Source organism: Peromyscus maniculatus, chromosome 5 (assembly GCF_049852395.1).
Source record: "Peromyscus maniculatus bairdii isolate BWxNUB_F1_BW_parent chromosome 5, HU_Pman_BW_mat_3.1, whole genome shotgun sequence".
Taxonomy (NCBI): Eukaryota; Metazoa; Chordata; class Mammalia; order Rodentia; family Cricetidae; genus Peromyscus; species Peromyscus maniculatus.
In genome coordinates, this window is record NC_134856.1 from 29,647,653 (window position 1) to 29,665,750 (window position 18,098).

Below are 18,098 nucleotides of genomic sequence, written 5' to 3' on the forward strand. Positions count from 1 at the left end.
AATGGCTTGTGTTTCATCTCCAAGGAGTTTTCTTAACCAGTTGGCATAAACTTACTGCTCTAGATTCCCTATGAGCCGTCTGCTACTGTATATGAGAGCAAAATAAATATCTGGCTATTTTCAGTTGAAGCCAAGTTTTTAGAAATGCAAAACCAGGTCAGATTTGTATAGTTCCTCATACATACTGCCAAATTCTAGGTGTCTGTTTTAAATGTAATTTCCGAGGTAAAAAACTGGCTGTTTGGTGATAGCAGTTTTGATGTACTGTGAATAATTTTGAAAAAGTTACTGAATAGTTTTTCTTGCTTAATTTTTCTTTGTGACCTTGAAGTACAGAGGGTAAGATGCTGAAGCCATAGCTTCCAATGCCCGCCCTCCCTCCCTCCCTCCCTCCCTGCCTCTCTCCCTGCCTCTCTCCCTCCCTGCCTCTCTCCCTCCCTGCCTCTCTCCCTGCCTCTCCCTGCCTCCCTCCCTCCCTCCCTCCCTCCCTCCCTGCCTCTCTCCCTCCCTCCCTCCCTCCCTCCCTCCCTCCCTCCCTCCCTCCCTCCCTCCCTCCGTCCCTCCCTCCCTCCCTCCCTGCCTCCCTCCCTCCCTGCCACTCTCCCTGCCTCCCTCCCTCCCTGCCTCTCTCCCTCCCTCCCTCCCTCCCTCCCTCCCTCCCTCCCTCCCTCCCTCCCTCTCTCCCTGCCTCCCTCCCTCCCTGCCTCCCTCACTCCCTGTCTCCCTCCCTCTCTCTCTCCCTCCCTCCCTCCCTCCCTCCCTCCCTCCCTCCCTCTCTCCCTGCCTCCCTCCTTTCTCCTAGTGCCCTGCAAATGTCCTGTGGTAACTGGATTAGGAAATTTGTTTTGCAGTTTGTGAGCAGGGTGTGGGCATAGAAAGATTTGGCTCTGAAATTACTGTTCTTTGTGAAGTTTGTATAATCGTTAAAGGATCAGGGTTTGGGTGTGTTAATCCTGATCATGAGGAGTGTGATTCCTTATGATTTCATGGAGGTATGACATCACCTGAGGTGTTCTGGTGGCATTTTGATGTGGCACATGGATTTTTACCATCTGCATGGAACTAAGTGTATTTCCAGGAATGTGTTCTTCTTGTGGCTGCTCCCGAGAGAATACTGTGGCAATGGCTGTCAGCAGAAGAATTCTCACCTCCGCAAGAACTGAAGGTGTGGAATCGGTCTTGGGGTCAGATGGCTGGAAGGGCCTTATAAAGCTGTGTGTCCTCACTGGCTTCACCATTGCTAATCTGATTGCAGCATGCCTGCTCTGCATAGAATTTGTTGGGACTTGCTCAGAGGGCCAGAGTAGTTTGCAAGCAGGACAGAAGAGACTTCTGGGAAATTCATGTATAGAGACTTCCTGGTTGCTTTGAGCACATTTTTGAATTATTTAAAGACACAGAAGATTTTGTTATGTATGCCAGACACTGCAGTTGGTTCCCAGATAATAAAGTTTATTGATAATCCGTTCCTGATAGTTGGAAATAAATGCACCAAGCCAAAGGGGAGGAGTGACAGGACCTGTTTGAGTCCCAAGATTTTTAAGATTAAGTCATGAGATTGAGGTATCGGAGCTTATGCCTTTTGAAGTATTACATAATTTAAAAATAAAATCACAGGACCCCAGTATCCCTCTTGGTTTTTAGATGGTAGTGTGGGCCTTTGCCTGCCTTCCTTGTACTGGGTTTGGGCATCTTTTTGCTCTTTGGTCCCAGATACTGATGGAGTTGCAGTTGGTTTTCATTGCCGCATCCCACTCCCAACTGTTTTCAAAGGCTGAGATCAGTGGTGTATAATGTTCAGAATGGGAATATTGTAAAGAGAATGTTGGTAGTTAAGGTGCTCCTTGGCCATTCCTGAAAAGGATGTATGTGTATGACATCCAAGGACATTAATGGCATGGGCTAGAAGCCACCTAAACATAATGTCTTTCCCATAAACACAGTTGTATGAAATCCTAATGAAAACATTCACCCCTAGGAGGATAGGACTTCGATTTTCCTTCTATCTTTATTTGCTGCTTTTGGTCAGTGTGGACAGTCATTCCATACGATGGTCAGTGCGGAGAGTTGGTTGTCATTTCATATGTAGACGATTGTGCCCCATGAAATCATCACAGAGGTTTGACTCATAGGTGACTATTAAATGACGATTATTTCCTTAACCTCTAGGTATGCAAACCACTCCCTCTTTTCACAATTTATCAATGAATAAAAATTAAGTCTAGCTACTAGGAAAAAAACTGTACGAACTCCTTTTACTGGACAAACTTGTTTTCTGGCATTTTGAAAATTGAGGTTATGGACTGGAGAGATGGCTCAGTAGTTAAGAGCACTTGTTCTTGCAGAGGACCCAGGTTCCATTTCCAGCACCCATGTGGAGGCTGGTCTCATTCCAGTTCCGGGGATCTGATCCCCTCTTCATGGGCACCAGGCACATAGGAGGGATACAGACACACACACGAGCAAAACACTTATACACATAAAGTAAATCTTAGAAGAAAGAAAGAAGATTAAGATCAGTTTGTCCATATTTATTGGCAAGCATTTTTCTGGTGTGGATCATTTGAAAGGTTTGTCTCCCTATTTTTCCCTGTTCAGAGAAGGGCAGAGAGACCCTGGACAGAGCCAGGGAGCATGCGAGCAGCTTCATCTGTCAGAGAGCTGCTCTGCATTGGTGTTGGCGGGAGTAGAGGCCAGGCACGTCACTGATTGCCACATATTCCCGAGTCTGGAAACACTAGCATTCCACCTTGCATCGCCAGCAGCCCACCCGAGACTGGAACAAGCTGGGTTGTGGTAGTGGGGAGGAATTTCTTCTTCTCTTTCCAGTTACTCTTTCTTCTCTGAACCAGGATACTTTCCCATCCCTGGGAGCAGAAGCGGGGGTAGTCCACGAAACAGCAGTAGGAAGGAGTTGTAGCCTTTGAAGCCGGATTTTATCATGGAGTCCTGAGTCCCAGCTTCACTCCCGGCCAAGGCCCAGGTTTTTGAGGATTCCGGGTCAGTTTCAGCTGTGTTAAGGAGGGCTCCATTTCAAAAACAAAACCAAGGCCGAGCCTGGCAGTGCATGCTTGCACTGGGGTGTGAGAGACTGAAGCGAGTCAGATGGTCACCAGTTCAAAGTCAGGCTGGTGCATAGACACAGTCCACATCCGATTGTCTCCCTCGCCTCCTGACCCCCAGAGTCTGCTCAGACTGGTGCATAGACACAGTCCGCATCCGATTGTCTCCCTCGCCTCCTGACCCCCAGAGTCTGCTCGGCTCTCCCCGCTCTGATGCTGTCCCCACGAAGGTCACGCTCCTGACCTCCCTGGACTCAGTGCTGTGCACACTAGCTGCTTGGCTTCAGTTCTTGGCAGAACCGGCTGCGCTGTAAGCCACTGCTTTGTTATTGAGCGCCCTCTTCCATGGCTGGAAGGGCTTGGGGTGCTCATCCCGGTGCCCAGGAAGTTTAAGCTTTTGCTCACTACACTCACCTCTTTCTTTAACCAGTAGCCAAAATGAAAGCCGATGAGGCTCTAACAGAGTTCTGGAATTGAGAGAGGAGTTTAGGCTGCAGGGCCAGGTGGGATACCTTTCAGGGGAAGTACTATTACTTTTTTTTCTTTTTTCTTTTGCTAACTGGTTCCTGAGAGACACTTGGCCCAGAATGTTTCAGTGAGTAAAGATGGGTGTAAACAGGATTAAGAAGGAAGAGTTTCAACATTGGAAACCTCCAGAGTAAAACATCAGCAGAGGGAGGAGCCAGAGCTTGGGGAGGTAAACAGGGATCATCATCCTTTGGCTTGGGTGGAGTGATGGGAGTGGGCGGGGCGGGAGCAGAGCCAGTGGCGGGCAGGGGTGAATAGCAGCTAAGGAATGGGGGCTGAGCTCACCAGGCAGAGGATGAGCCCTGATGGCTGGGACGGGAGGGCAGTAGTTTGGTGTGCGGGAATAGAATGAGGTAAATCTCATCTGGTCTCACCTCAGTACCACCTCTAGGGCATTTTGTCTCATGTTCAAGCTTACTGCCTCCTTGCTTCCCTGGGATCAACTCTTAGGACCAGTTTCTTCTTCACCAGGGCCTCCTGGCCCCGTGGCCAGTGACCATTAAATCTTGTCACCTTGTGTACACGACCTAGGGAGCCAGCCGGTGACAGCCCTAACTGTTCTGATAGCAGGCACACTGATAATAGTAGAGTGACCATACTTCCTTCTGGGAAACGGTCTTGTCCTTGGGATAGCCTGAAGAACAGGTCTTTGGACTGAGGGGCTGTGGTTTAGGAAGGGCACGAAGACCCTGCCTTTGATAGGGTTCGAGATAAGAGAGTCCATTTTAAACCCAACAATGTCCTTCCATCACACTTGGCGAGAATTTCCTTTAGGGTTTACTGGCTGTTTTAACATGTGTCTTTTCTTGTCTCCACGAGCCTGACACACCTCTAGGATCGCACACCAGCGCTGCGCTCTTGTTTTTGGTTTTAGAGAGGCACTTTGAAGCCTGTCCAAAGCCATGTGAAAGCATAAAGGAATGCTGAGGTGCCTGTGTGTGCCAACCTCGCAGAGGCACAAAGGGCAGGCCCGCCCACCTCACTCTCGGTGGCCGGCTCCTTCACCCTGTGCACTCAGCAGAGTTCTCTGTGTGTAATTTGAGCAGTGGCTAATAAATACTCTGTACCGTCTCAGCAAATGTTTTGGTAAAAGTGGAAAATGCATCCTGAGGTCCTTACTGTGAGTTGTAATTATCAGTCATCTGGGCAGTTCTTACGGCATCAGGAAAGCCAAGTGTGCTTGGGAGACTGATGTTTCCTTATTCACTATGTATGGCTCTATAACATCTGGACAGTCCCTTACAGAGTCACACTGTCAGTTAATACAGGATAGTGAGGCTGTAAGTCCCTTTGTAGCAGTGGTGGCTGCTTTCTTCAGCTAATGGCATTTTCCTGAGCCAAATAACAGGTGAAGTTATGACTGCCTTTTTTTTGGAGGAGCCCCCCCCCCCCCCCCCCGAAGCTCCACCTTTTGGTGAGTAAGCCCTTGGAAAGTGGAAATCTATAGAACTGCGTCTTAAACTTTGCATGGTGTAATTTTCTAAGCAATGTTTTGTGAATGTGTTTTTATACACTCCAGTGCCACCTGGCTATGCTCTCTATATATTTTAAGTGAGAGGTGTCTATTCCTGATGTTTCTTATTCAGAAATAGGAAAAGATCTAGATTGCCTGGACCAGACTCATGCTTTCTGTCATGGTGTAGGCAGATAACTAGCCACGTAGGGCCACATAGTTAGATGATATCAGAACTGAGTCCTTTTAGATTTCCTTTCCCATTGGAGACTTTCCTAAATACATTACAGGTCTAATACTGAATCAGAGACCCTGGCACAGGTACAGGATTCACATGGTATATGAGAGTCTTGTTGGTCAGGAAGGGCTCTCTACCTTGTTTCTTGGGTTTCACTCTGTAGCCCAGGCTGGTCCTGCGAGTCTCTGGAGTGCCGGGATTACAGGCGTGCACTCCTGCTCACGTCAAGAGCTTTCCCAGCACCTCAGAAAGACGTGTTATTTATGAACAGAGAGCTCTTTTTAAGTCCCATTGCCTTCTTCCGATCTGGGTGCTATAACACAGTACCACAGACTGGGTTGGGTGTGGCATAAAAACAGCAGGCACAGGGTTGGGGATTTAGCTCAGTGGTAGAGCACTTGCCTAGCAAGCACAAGGCCCTGGGTTCGGTTCTCAGCTCTGAAAACAAAACAAAACAACCCAAAAAACAGCAGGCACTTATCTCTTAGGATTCTGGAGGCTGGGGAGGTCAAGATCTAGGTGCCCTAATGTGCGTGGTTTGGGTGGGACCCCTTCCTAGCTCACACTCATCACCGGATCCCCGTGTGAGGACACTAACTCCGTTACTGTGGCGCCCCTCTGCCCCTCTCAGGGTGTCATTACCTCTGACCACTTCCCACAGACTCCATTCCCAATACCATCCCACGGGGGCACGGGGCGGTGTTTAGGACTTCAATTTAGGAATTTGGTGGGAACGTAGACATTTGGTCCATAACACCTAAAATGCTTTTTCTTTTTAAATTTTTATTATTTTATTTTTTAAAAAAGCTGTCTAGTCATATGTGGTTGCATATGCTTGTTCTCACAGCACCTAGCAGGCTGAGGCAATGGACTCTTGAGATTGAGGGCAGCCTGGACCACATGTAACAGAGCCTCTCTGGACAGCAGAAAGTCGGGTTATCTGGTGGGGGTAATCTGGTGGAAAGTTTATTCTCTATTGACGAGCCAACCTGGTGTACTATTGATAACTATTCATACAGATATCTAAACACACGACTATACATATTTAAAACTACGTGGAGATGAAGAGAATAATGATTGAATCTTTTCCTAACTGCCTGTCCAGTTCTTTAAGCAAATACTTGGGCATGTCTTGTGAGTGTGGCTGTGAGCTCACATTCGCTGGCTAGTACTAAAGCCACACACTAACTAACAGTTCTCTTCTAATCCTCTTGAAGGAGTTTTTAGTCAAGTCGCATTAATTCTTTTATTTTCTTTTTGATGGAACATTTTACTACTTGTGTAGAAAATTATAATGAATTCCCAAGTCTGCACAGATCTAAATATTTAAAGGATATGTGTCAAAAATATCTTCCCAATATATGAGATGAACATCACCCCAGGCTGAAGACCCCTGGACATCCTCCTCTGTCCCTTTCTCGAAGAAGGAACCGTTATCCTAGAATTGGGGTGTAGCATTGCCACATATATTTTATACTTTTATCACACACACCTTTGTAAGAAATACAAATATTTTAAAGCTTTATGAAAGTGATAGCAAACTATATTTTAAGAGAAAAAGCCATGCTTTAGAAATGATCTCATTTTGACTTATCACTGGGGTATTTTTAGACATATCATTTCATTGTATGATTATTCTACAATGTGTTTACCTGTAAGATTTTTAAGGCTGTTTCCAAATTTTCACTAGGGATCCTGTTGGTATGTTTCCATGCAGCTGCTGATACACACAGATGTGTTTCTCTGGGTATGCATTGCTTTACAGAGCAGCAGTCTATAACGTGTGACGTCACTGACCAGCGTCTTCTCTTATACTTAATATTAACTGTTGGCAGTTTTGACGGGGTGGGGAAAAGGTTATAGCTTACTGCTTTAACTTGAATGTGCATTTTGGCTGGGAGCAGCAGTAATTATCTTTTCACACATACATTGGCCTTTCAGTGTGTGTGTGCGTTTGTGTGTGTGTGTGTGTGTGTGTGTGTGTGTGAGAGAGAGAGAGAGAGAGAGAGAGAGAGAGAGAGAGAGAGAGAGAGAGAGATGTGTGTGTGTGTGTGTGTGTGTGTGTGTGCAGATTTAATTATTTTATGTGCTTGCGTGTTTGGCTTGCATGTACATATGCATCACATACGTGCTTGGTGTCCATGGAGTTCAGAAAATGGCGTCAGGTCCCCTGGAACTGGAATTATGGATGGGATGGTTATGAACTGTGTGGGTGCTGGGAACTGAAACTTGGTCCTGAAAGAAGAGCAAGTGTTCTTAACTGCTGACTGAGCACTGTGGATCCTCCTGTCCCTCCCTCAGGGGGGAGGGGCACGTCACTGACTGAGCCATCACCCCAGGCCCCGCCTCCTTTTTGATTCGTCTGTTTATAATGTCCATGATGGAGTGATTCAGTAGAGAGAACTGGATAAGTCAGTGATTTTTGACTTAGGACTCATGATCTTGGCTCTTGCCCATTTTTTACTCACACTTCTAATGCATTGAACTGAAATAAACTCAGCAAAACCTCGAACTAACAACTTATACTGTCTTGGATTTTGTTTTTCTTGTTTGATTCTCTGTGGTTTTTGGATCTTACTTCAAAAATAATTGTTTAATGTCTTAATTGTAGTTTCATGACCCCAGTTCATTTATAAAGCTGTTTTATAATGTAATAGTGCATGTACATATGACACAGAAATACTGAAGAAAGAACTTACCAACGTGATTATTTTTATCTCTTTTATTATTAAGAAATTCTCTATTCACTTTACATACCAACCACAGATTCTCCCCTCTTCTCCCTTCCCACCCGCCTGCCTTCCCCCAAAACCCACCCCCCATCCCCACATCTTCCAAGTCAAGGTCTCTCATGGGGAGTCAGCAGAGCCTGGCACACTCAGCTGGTGATTATTTAAGTACACCAGCACAATAGATCTTTTTCCAACGTAAAGAAGTCCCCATATGAACTTGTTTCTATTTGGAAGTGTGTGTGTGTGTGTGTGTGCATGTGTATAAATGTGTCCCTCAGCCGAGCCGCGGCGCCTCTGCATGTTGTACTTCCTGAGGCAGAGCAGCTTCAATGGGAGCAAATAACCTGCCTTCGTAAGGAACAAACCACACAGAAGGAGGTGAATACTAAAGGTGCTGACGTCCGATTCTGTAGATCTTTCTTTCCAACCTTCTAAATGCAGAAATATGTCTTCTGGGTGTGTGCATCAAGCACTTCTACCTGAGGCTGTTAGAGCTAATGGATGGGCTATTGCTATTCCATAAAAAGCCTTGGGGTACAAAGATCTAAGATAGGCCAGGTGAGCTGGGAGACCTGCCCATCAAGCTGTTTATGTCTTCAGCCTCAGTGAAGAAAAGACTAGATTATCTGAGTCATGTGACCTCACAGGTTGACTTGGGCCACCAGATGTCTCAGGTAATTAGGTTCTGTTCCTTCTTATGTTGTGTGCTCTATTATTTTTGTAACTGGGGCACAGTGAGAGGCTCGGCCACTCTAAGCATGCTTAATGCACTTCATAACTACCTTAACTAAAGATTTTACTCTCGTGCCACACTCCACTGATTGTTGCCTGTTATTATTACTATTTCATCACTTAAAAAGGAAATCAGTCCAGTCAAAGAAGCGGGGTTGGGGGGTTGGGGGGGCGCTTGGCCTGCACTTTAGCTCATTGAGAAACGGAGCACCTCACTTTGGGAACAGGTCGCCACTCCTAGAGCCAGGCATGGACTTAGCCCGAGCAGGCCTTCCGCAAGCCGGCTTTCGGCAGGGAGTTGTTTTTGTGGAATTTTGGCTTTGTAGTTTTTGACTTTGTCTAGTCTCCCCTCCAGCTCCCTTCTGTGTGTGGAATATCAACCAGGTGTGGTGTAGGTCCTGGCAGCCTGCAGCCGTTGGGACTTTGAGCAGTGCCGTTCTGTCTGTGACAGAGGGCTTCGTGTTTGCCCTGTGGATGCTGCTGCCCTGTCTGCCCTCCACTTAGCAGAGACACGATGATTAGCTGTGAGTTTTCTGGGAGCTCCTCCAGGAGTGGACGATGGACAGTAGTGACTTGGGTATCTGTTTGGCGATCTTCCCATGCGCAGGCCAGCGCGCCATGTAAATGTGCCCGTTCTTACTTAGGCCTCGCATTTCTTTATATTTTGGATAAAAATTGCTGTGTATATGTGTGGATACCCTTGCTGTGGTGTTTGGGTGGAGGACTTGGTTCTTTCCTCCATTCTGACGAGGGTTCGGGGTCCTTAGGCCTCAGTGCTCTCTGCTCAGCCGCCCCTTGGTGTCCCTGGCCTGTCCTTGTCCACTGTTAGTGTGAAGAACCCAGTTGTCCCATTGACTCTGGCTCATTGACTTTAGTGCTGAGTACCATTCTCCTGTGTGCATACCGCTGTCAGCTGACTGGGGTGAGCAGCGGGCTGTGGAAGGAATCCTTTGAAAGAATCTGAGCGAGTGCACGTGCGCATGCATGCGAGTGCAGGTATTCAGGTGTCATGCTTCACCCTTCGCCCTGTTTGAGAGGGGGTATCTCGATGCTTTGTATACCAGGCTAGCTCACCTTTGACCTCCTGAGGCGTTCTCTCTTGTCTGCCTCCCATCTGTTACAGGATCCCTGGAATTACGGACGTGTGCTGCAGCATCCAGCTTACATGTGTTCGGGGTCCTCAGGTTTGTGTGGCAAGTGCTCTAAGCTGTGGACCCATTGCCCTAATCCGTGGACATTAATGTGTATTATAGATGTGTATTTAATATAGTTACACACACACACACACACACACACACACCTTGCTGTATGGCCTCTCATTTTACTTGGCCAGGGAGTGCTCAATGAGGTATCTGATCTGGTGTTTAAACTCCTCCCACCCCATACTAATTTATAGTCCCATAAGCAGTGCGCAAGGGAGCAGGTTGTTTTAAAATTTCTTCCCAATGAGTACTTAAATTTAGGTGTGTGATGTCCCTAGTAAACATTTTGGTTTCGGTGGGTAAAGTGGCAATACCAGCCGGTGTGGCGAGGTGGTAAGGGTTCACCGGAACTTCTGCTGCGTGCTGCTGAAGGCTGTCAGGGTTTGCTGATGTGTGATCCTCGAGACTGTTGCCTTCCAAGTCCAGACTCTCTCAGGGGACTCTTCCTTCAGTTCATAACGTCCACGGAGCTCCCTGCTCTTCAGCAGTGTCTGGTTTGTTCCCGGTGGGCGTTTGAGATTCTGAGTTCAGACAGTTAAGCATTATGAACTCGTGGTAGTACTGTGAGGGTCTGGATCAAAAGTGTTTTTAAAATTTAGATGTTTTGTCCACATGGATGTCTGTGTGAGGGTGTCAGGTCCCCTGGAACAGGTATCACGGGCACTTGTGAGCTGCCATGTGGTTGTTGGGAATTGAACCTAGGTCCTCTGGAAGAGCAGCCCGTGCTCTTAACCCCTGAGATGGTGGCACATGCGTTTAATCCCAGCACTTGGGAGGCAGAGGCAGGCGGATCTCTGTGAGTTCGAGGCCAGCCTGGGCTACCAAGTGAGTTCCAGGACAGCCAGGGCTACACAGAGAAACCCTGTCTCAAAAAACAAGACAAAACAAAAATTAGATGTTTTGGTTTCCATGATATTAAACTATATTGTACAGTAGACATCATTTTGAATATGCAGTTGTGATTATTAAAAAAAAAAAAACAAAAAAAACAAAAAAAACAAACAAACAAACAAGGGGGAGCTGGAGAGATGGCTCAGTGGTTAAGAGCACTGGCTGTTTTTCCAGAGGACCTAGGTTCAGTTCCCACCACATACAGGGCTAGAGAAGATCTCTAATTCCCGTCTAGGGGACCAGAAGCCCTCTTCTGGGCCCTGTGGGCCCCTGAATGCATGTGGTGCACTGAAATACACTCAGTTCCATACATACACACACACTATGATGTAATAAATCTTAAAAAAGTATACATTTCTGGAGTCTGACAGTCCTAACTCCACTGTCTATAGAAGGAGCGGGCCTTTGTGCACAAGAGAGGGAGGCGGGCCCTCCAGGAGAGGGAGGCGGGCCCTCCAGGAGAGGGAGGCGGGCCCTCCAGAGAGGGAGGCGGGCCCTCCAGGAGAGGGAGGCGGGCCCTCCAGAGAGGGAGGCGGGCCCTCCAGGAGAGGGAGGCGGGCCCTCCAGGAGAGGGAGGCGGGCCCTCCAGGAGAGGGAGGCGGGCTCTCCCATCAGTGGTTGATAGCCTGAGATGCCCATGGTCTGTGGACAGACTGCCTGAGCACCCTGTTGGCTTCTTGCTTTAAGTGTTAGTCCCTCTTACTGCTTAGGTTCCATAGGTCTGTCATTCTATTGTCTAGGATCTAGGCAGTCAGAGAGTTATACATTAGAGTGACCCAGACCTCCAGTGTCTTCCCTCAGCAGCGAGCCTCTCAGAGTGCGGGAACCCTGTGTCTGTGTGTGTAGAATGAGTGAAGGAGGAAACAGGTAGGAACACTGGCATTTTACCTATTGTGGGAGCCCGTTCTGGGGTTCCTCGTGGCTTTACCCAGCAGGTCCGAATAGAGGATGATCAGGACCACGGGCCTGAGTGCAGGTGTCTGAGATGGCCTGCACTTGGCTGTGCTGGGGGAGGAGGTCTTTTGCTCCACCCCTTGGCGTCTCTATAAAAACCCTGGACCAGAGACAGTCCGGGCCCATTGGAATAGGTTCCAGGCCCTCTCGAGGCTATCCTTTATTTTTTATCTGTTTATCTCCGCAACATTCTCCGCTATAAATCCTTCTATCTAATATTTCCTGCTGCTCGCACTCAAGAAAACTCTGGGAAGCTGTGGGGGTGGTGGGTAAACGCCCCACAGAATGGCGCCCGAACAGGGACTAAAGAAAAAAAGGGACTAAAGAAAAAAAGGGACTAAAGAAAAAGGAAAAAAAAGGGACTAAAGAAAAAAGGGACAAAAAAAGGGGGGACTAAAGACAAATGAACAGGGACTAAAGACAAAGTAATAGGGACTAAAGATAAAGGAAAATAATAGTTTTATTACAGAGTTTTTGGTGAAAGTGCTGAGTCAGCCCTGCCAGTGGAAAGGCATGCCGGTGTTATGGAATATATATATTATATATATATTTGGTGAGGCAGGGGTTTTATCCTCGAGAGAAAAGGAAAGCGGACTGGAAGGATGTCCGATGCTGCAGCGAAATTCTCTTCTGTCAAAATTTTCTATCTTCTATCCCTTTCTCAATTTCTATCTGTGATAAGTATAAGGTATAGGGTAGTAATATAGTTTAGGAAAAACTTAGAAGTGTAAGATTGTGTAGGAAAAAATAAGTAAGGCAACTAGACAGAAAAACTCTTCAATTTTCTAACTTTAGGGGCTATGAAAGCAAACTGGGGAAGAAAAAAATCTTTCTTTGGGCTTTACGGGTAGTAAAAAAGCTCTTCTTTGAGCTTATGGGGAAGAAAAAGTTTCCTATGGAAGCTTTTGACCTGGGGACAGCTGAAATGCTAAGTCCAAGCGGCAGGAGAAAGTAATTTCTCCCTGAGGCAAAAATGGGGGTGTAAGAAGTCAAAGTTTAAAGTTGGGAAGTTTTGGGAAAAGTTGGTCTTTCTCCTGGGGGAAAAAATCTTTCTCTTAAACTATAAAGCTTTTCTTGGAAAATTTGGGGGGAAAAATCTCTCTAAAAAGCCTTAATCTTAAAAGCTCTTAAACTTAAAAACTAAAGCCTTTCAGAACTCTCTCCGAAGGACAAAAATTAGAATCACCTGAAGATATTAGTATGGGGACCACCTGTGATTAGCTCTAAGGGAAAACAACAAACTTAAGACAGCAAAACCTCTAAGTTCTTTCAAGCTCTAAAAATCATCCCTGCAATGCAGGAGGCAAGGACAAGTTTCTAAAAACCCCTTCTAAGCTCTGTCTCTTCAAGCTAGTAAAAGACAGTGGGTCAGAGTACCCTGAGGGAAACGCTTGGGAGAGTGTGGGTGAACAGCTACAGAGAGCCCAAAAGGGCAGGAAACTTTACCTGAGAAAAGCAAAAAGCCAAGTTTCACAGTTATAGCCGAGTTGAGGCATCAAGGGCTTTGTCTGAGTGAGCATTTCAGAATGAAAAGGTGCTCCTAATCTTCCTAAAGCAAAGATCCCCTGAAGCAATGCAAACTGTTAGCATTGTATCCTCGCTTCTGACCAAAAACCCAGAGGCGACTGGCCAGTGTCTCTGAGTTGGAGTGCATTTCGGGGATACTAGGGTTCCTGCAGTTGTAAACTTCCTGGAGCACAGAGCTGAGGCAGGAAGGTGCAGGACCCAGGGGAAGATTGCTAATGAACAAACAAAGCTAAAGCCGGTGGGAATGGCACAGTTATCTGCTTTCCTACAAGTCCCGGGGTTGATAGGTCCACAGCTGCAAAAAGAAATCTGAGACAAGCTTCCCTATCAGAGAAAGGACCTTTCTGAGAAAACAGTAAAGCTGAACTGTGTCTGAAGCAGTCGTGCTGCTGAGTCAGAACGCTGTCTGGGGAAAGAGACCAGCCAGGGCAGAAAAGAACTATCCAGGAGTAAAGCTTTCTTTTCTGTCAGAGAAAGCACCTCTTTGAGAAAGCTTTGTTTCAACTGACTCCGATGAAATGAGGGAGTGTAGCCCTGAGGGGTGATTGCCTCTGGCATAAGCTCTGTCCTTGAGCACCCAGACAAGCAAATACAACCCACTGGGGGACTGGGCCAGGTGAAGGCCTGATGAGGCAAAGCACCTGTCCTAATGGGAGTTTAGAGATGGCAAAAACCTCCCTTATTAGATTTTCAGTCTGTATGCAAACCACACAGACCCCGAAAACAGAAACGGACAAAAAAAAACCCTACCTTCAGTAGCAGGGAAAGTCGCCGCTGTAGTGTCGGAAACTGTTTCTGGGGTAGAGGGGATAAATTGAGACCAAACTGGGAACTGTCTGGGAAAAAGACTCTGAAGAAACAGAGAAGGGACATAATCCTCCCCAGAAAATATGACCTGAAAAAGCTGCTAGAATCTGAGGCAGATTTAGGGGGAGAAAGAAAGCCCCTACCTCCAAAGGCAGCTAGCAGAGGTACAGAGCCGCAGATAGCTGAAGCTCTGCATCTGGGGAAGGAAGGAGCAAGAAAAACAAGAATAAGATCAGTGGGAGAAAATCTCTGAAGGAGCTATGGAAAAGCTGTTGTAAATGATCTTGTTTTTCACTGACTGGCTAAAACAAACACAAGCCCCTAGGAAAGTTGCTATCAGAAATGCCAGCCTCAATGCGCGCTAACGAGGCAGGTGTGGTTCTGATCTGGGGCCAGAGTCAAATGAAGGAGAGACACCTGTTAAAGCCAGCTGAGGAGAGAATAGGACTCTCCCAATGTGCCATAGCTGAAAATGTAAAATGCTTGTTCAAATCTCCCATTGCAAAAGCAAGAGACTTTGTTCAAACCTCCCGGGCAAGAATTTGTAAGCAAGTCTGATAAAAGAGAACCAGTTTTGACTCTCAGACCCAAAAAGAACTATGGGAAATGATATAAGGGACTGATATGGGACTGATATTATTATGGACTGATATAAGGGAAATGCATTCTGGGAAAGGTAGTTTTTCTGCTAAAGATGGCGACATTGCCCTGAAACACTTTTGTCAGCTCAAAAATACGTTCATGGTAAACTTAAAATACAGCCTTTAAAAAGAATAAGGAGGAAAATCATCTAAGAGTTTAAGTGTCAGTTCCAATGAAAAATTGAAAGGATACGGAACTAGGCGCTCCGCAGTTTGGGGCTCCGTTGGTAAAATGCCTTATTTACCCTAATAGCTGTGCAAAGTTTTTATGGTAGTTGGATGACAAAAAGCTACCTATAAGAGCAAACAAGCCACTTTAAAATCCTTAACAAGGGAAAGCAGTTTATACACTGAACGTTGTCTTAGATATGAAGAAATTTATGTTGAAATTAAAGTTCTTTGCCTTTTGAACAAACTGCCTGCAATGAGTAATTCCTTTGCAAATCTAATAAGGAGACAAGGAAACAGGCATTCAGAAAAGAAATGACTGCTTTATAGATGGGAAACAAACTTCAGAAAATCTAGCTGTCTTACAAAAGAGTTGCTTTACCTGAAAGTTCCTTATAAGAAATCAATGCTAAATATCACCGCTGCTAATAACATTAGTAGTTAAAGCTAATAAAGTGAAGTTTTTCAGTAGAGCAAACCAAAAGTGCTGCTGTAATAGAAACGTTTGTCTGAATTGAGGCATTTAGGGGAGCTACTATAAATTTGGGTGAAGGGACAGCCTCTAGATAAAAATTGTCTACTGCTGACAGTGCATCTCTGCCAGTCCAGAACGGCTGAGAGAACTGGCAACTTTGGAGTGTGGCGTCGTCCTGAGAATGTTACAATCCCCTAGCAACAAGTATCACAACTCTATAATGACAACACTCACTAAATCCCAGTGCTTTATAACAAAGCTAACTATAAACTGTAAACTTTAGAAATGATGTACGTACTTCCTGTCTAGTTAAGAGAATCTTTATAATAGAGATAGTGATAATAATTAAGAGTAAAGAAGTAGAAAAATGAAAATAAGATATGTGAGTTTGTAAAAATTCTGTCTTGTTAGATCTGTTAAGAAATCTTTAGGTGTTTGCTAAGTTAGATATATGCTAATGGTAGCCTATATAAGTTTGTAAAATAGATCTATAGAGTTCCTTTAAGAAGATAAGCTTGCAAGAAGTAGCTAAGGTAGTCTTAAGACATGTAGTAATAAGCTTGTAAGATGCTAGTTGTAAATGTAAGTTTAAGAAATAAGATGGAATGAATATAAGTATATAAGAATTAATAGGAAATATATTTGCTAAAGTAGTTCTATAGTTTCCTTAAAGTATAAATAAGTAGATGTTAATATGTGAGTTTGTAAAAATGTGTAAATGTTGAGAGAGTTTATGCTTAAGCACATGTTATGTGGGTTTGTTAAGTGTGAGTCTATTCTTTTTTTTTTTTTTTTTTTTTAAAGATTTATTTATTTATTATGTATACAGAAGAGGGCGCCAGATCTCATTACAGATGGTTGTGAGCCACCATGTGGTTGCTGGGAATTGAACTCAGGACCTCTGGAAGAGCAGTCGGTGCTCTTAACCTCTGAGCCATCTCTCCAGCCCGTGAGTCTATTCTTAATGTATATGGTGAAAACACCTGAGACACAGGAGATAGTGTCCTAGTAGACTGCAAAGTAGGCAGTCTGAATGGTTTCAAAAGCTCCAGAAGCCGCTAAGAATGGCGGACGCCAGAACCAGCACAAGGCATCCGCAGCTGAGATCCGTGGAATATCAACGCAGCACAGAAAAACCTGAGCTAACAGCAAAAACGGTGCGGTTTAAAATATTACTATAACTAAAAAGGTCTGTCTGTGAGAACAAAAGTTGCAGAGATGCTTGTTTGAACAAAAATTATTAACTGCAAAAAGTTCTGGTTGAAAAATGTCTCTTCATATTTGGAAGTAAAAGCCTGATACCAGAATTTATTTCTTGTTTGAACTTTTTGAACTTAAAATGAGATAAAATTACAAAAACATTTTGGTTATGGATTTCTTCAAATTTGGAAGGCTAGTACCAAGATTTATCATTTGAATTTTGGTACTTAAATGAAATGAACAATAGAGATTTCATTGCAATGGGACAATTTTGAGCTTACTTATAGTAATGACCTAGGAACGGTTTTCTGGAATTGGGTTAAAAATGGAACTGTTTAAATGAAGAAATGTATTTCTACTTAGAATCAAGATGCAATTTTGTGTATGCATATATGCTTTATTAATTGGAGATTTATGAATTGTTTTGTGGAACTGTTTATGTAAAAATGGAATTACTTATGGAACTGTTTTTGTGTTACAAATGGAACTGTTTAAACAAAAGTTTGGGTTTTCTAACTAGGTTTGAGACTTTGTTTAAAAAATTATAAAGAAAAGGAGGAGTTATGAGATTGAATTATGTTTGCAGAAACCTATTGATATTAATGCACCCTGGCTTTGTGGAATTGAGGAAATGTTTAAGTTTGTGAATACATCGAAGTTTTTCCTATGTTCTATTAACAAGAAAATTCAAATGACTGAGTTAAAGTTGTAAGACGGAGAAAATTGTTAACTATATATAGCACCATATATGCTAATTCTAATGGTTCTGGTAAGAGTTTGCTTTGAGTTGTAAGATTGAGAGAATTGTGACTATGAATAGCAATATTTGTTAACCTGCTAATGGTAATGATGAAGCTAAGGGATTCTTTAAGTTTGTAGTTGCCTTAAGAGTTTTTGGTTTAGAAAAGGGCTTGAGGCAGCTAAGACTGCTGTGGTCACCTTGGACCAATTCAAAAGAGAAATGCCATTTATATCATCCTCTACTCCCATACTGGGAGATGTAACAGCTATGGAGATTGCTGTAAGCCATTAATAGTTATTTTTTTTATATATTAAGAAGGGGGGACCTGTGGGAGCCCGTTCTGGGGTTCCTCGTGGCTTTACCCAGCAGGTCCGAATAGAGGATGATCAGGACCACGGGCCTGAGTGCAGGTGTCTGAGATGGCCTGCACTTGGCTGTGCTGGGGGAGGAGGTCTTTTGCTCCACCCCTTGGCGTCTCTATAAAAACCCTGGACCAGAGACAGTCCGGGCCCATTGGAATAGGTTCCAGGCCCTCTCGAGGCTATCCTTTATTTTCTATCTGTTTATCTCCGCAACATTCTCCGCTATAAATCCTTCTATCTAATATTTCCTGCTGCTCGCACTCAAGAAAACTCTGGGAAGCTGTGGGGGTGGTGGGTAAACGCCCCACAACCTATGAAGCAAATTGCCAGCACTTAGCCAGCAAGGTTGAGGATGTGTTTGTTCTGAGGCTTTTCCAGTCATTC

At 44.9% G+C, this 18,098-nt stretch overlaps 1 protein-coding gene across 5 annotated transcripts in view; it reads left to right on the forward strand.

The window, feature by feature from the left end:
* Positions 1 to 18,098, forward strand: part of LOC102904570 (rho GTPase-activating protein 10) — a 300,700-nt gene that overhangs the window by 40,006 nt on the left and 242,596 nt on the right. The window lies entirely within an intron of this gene.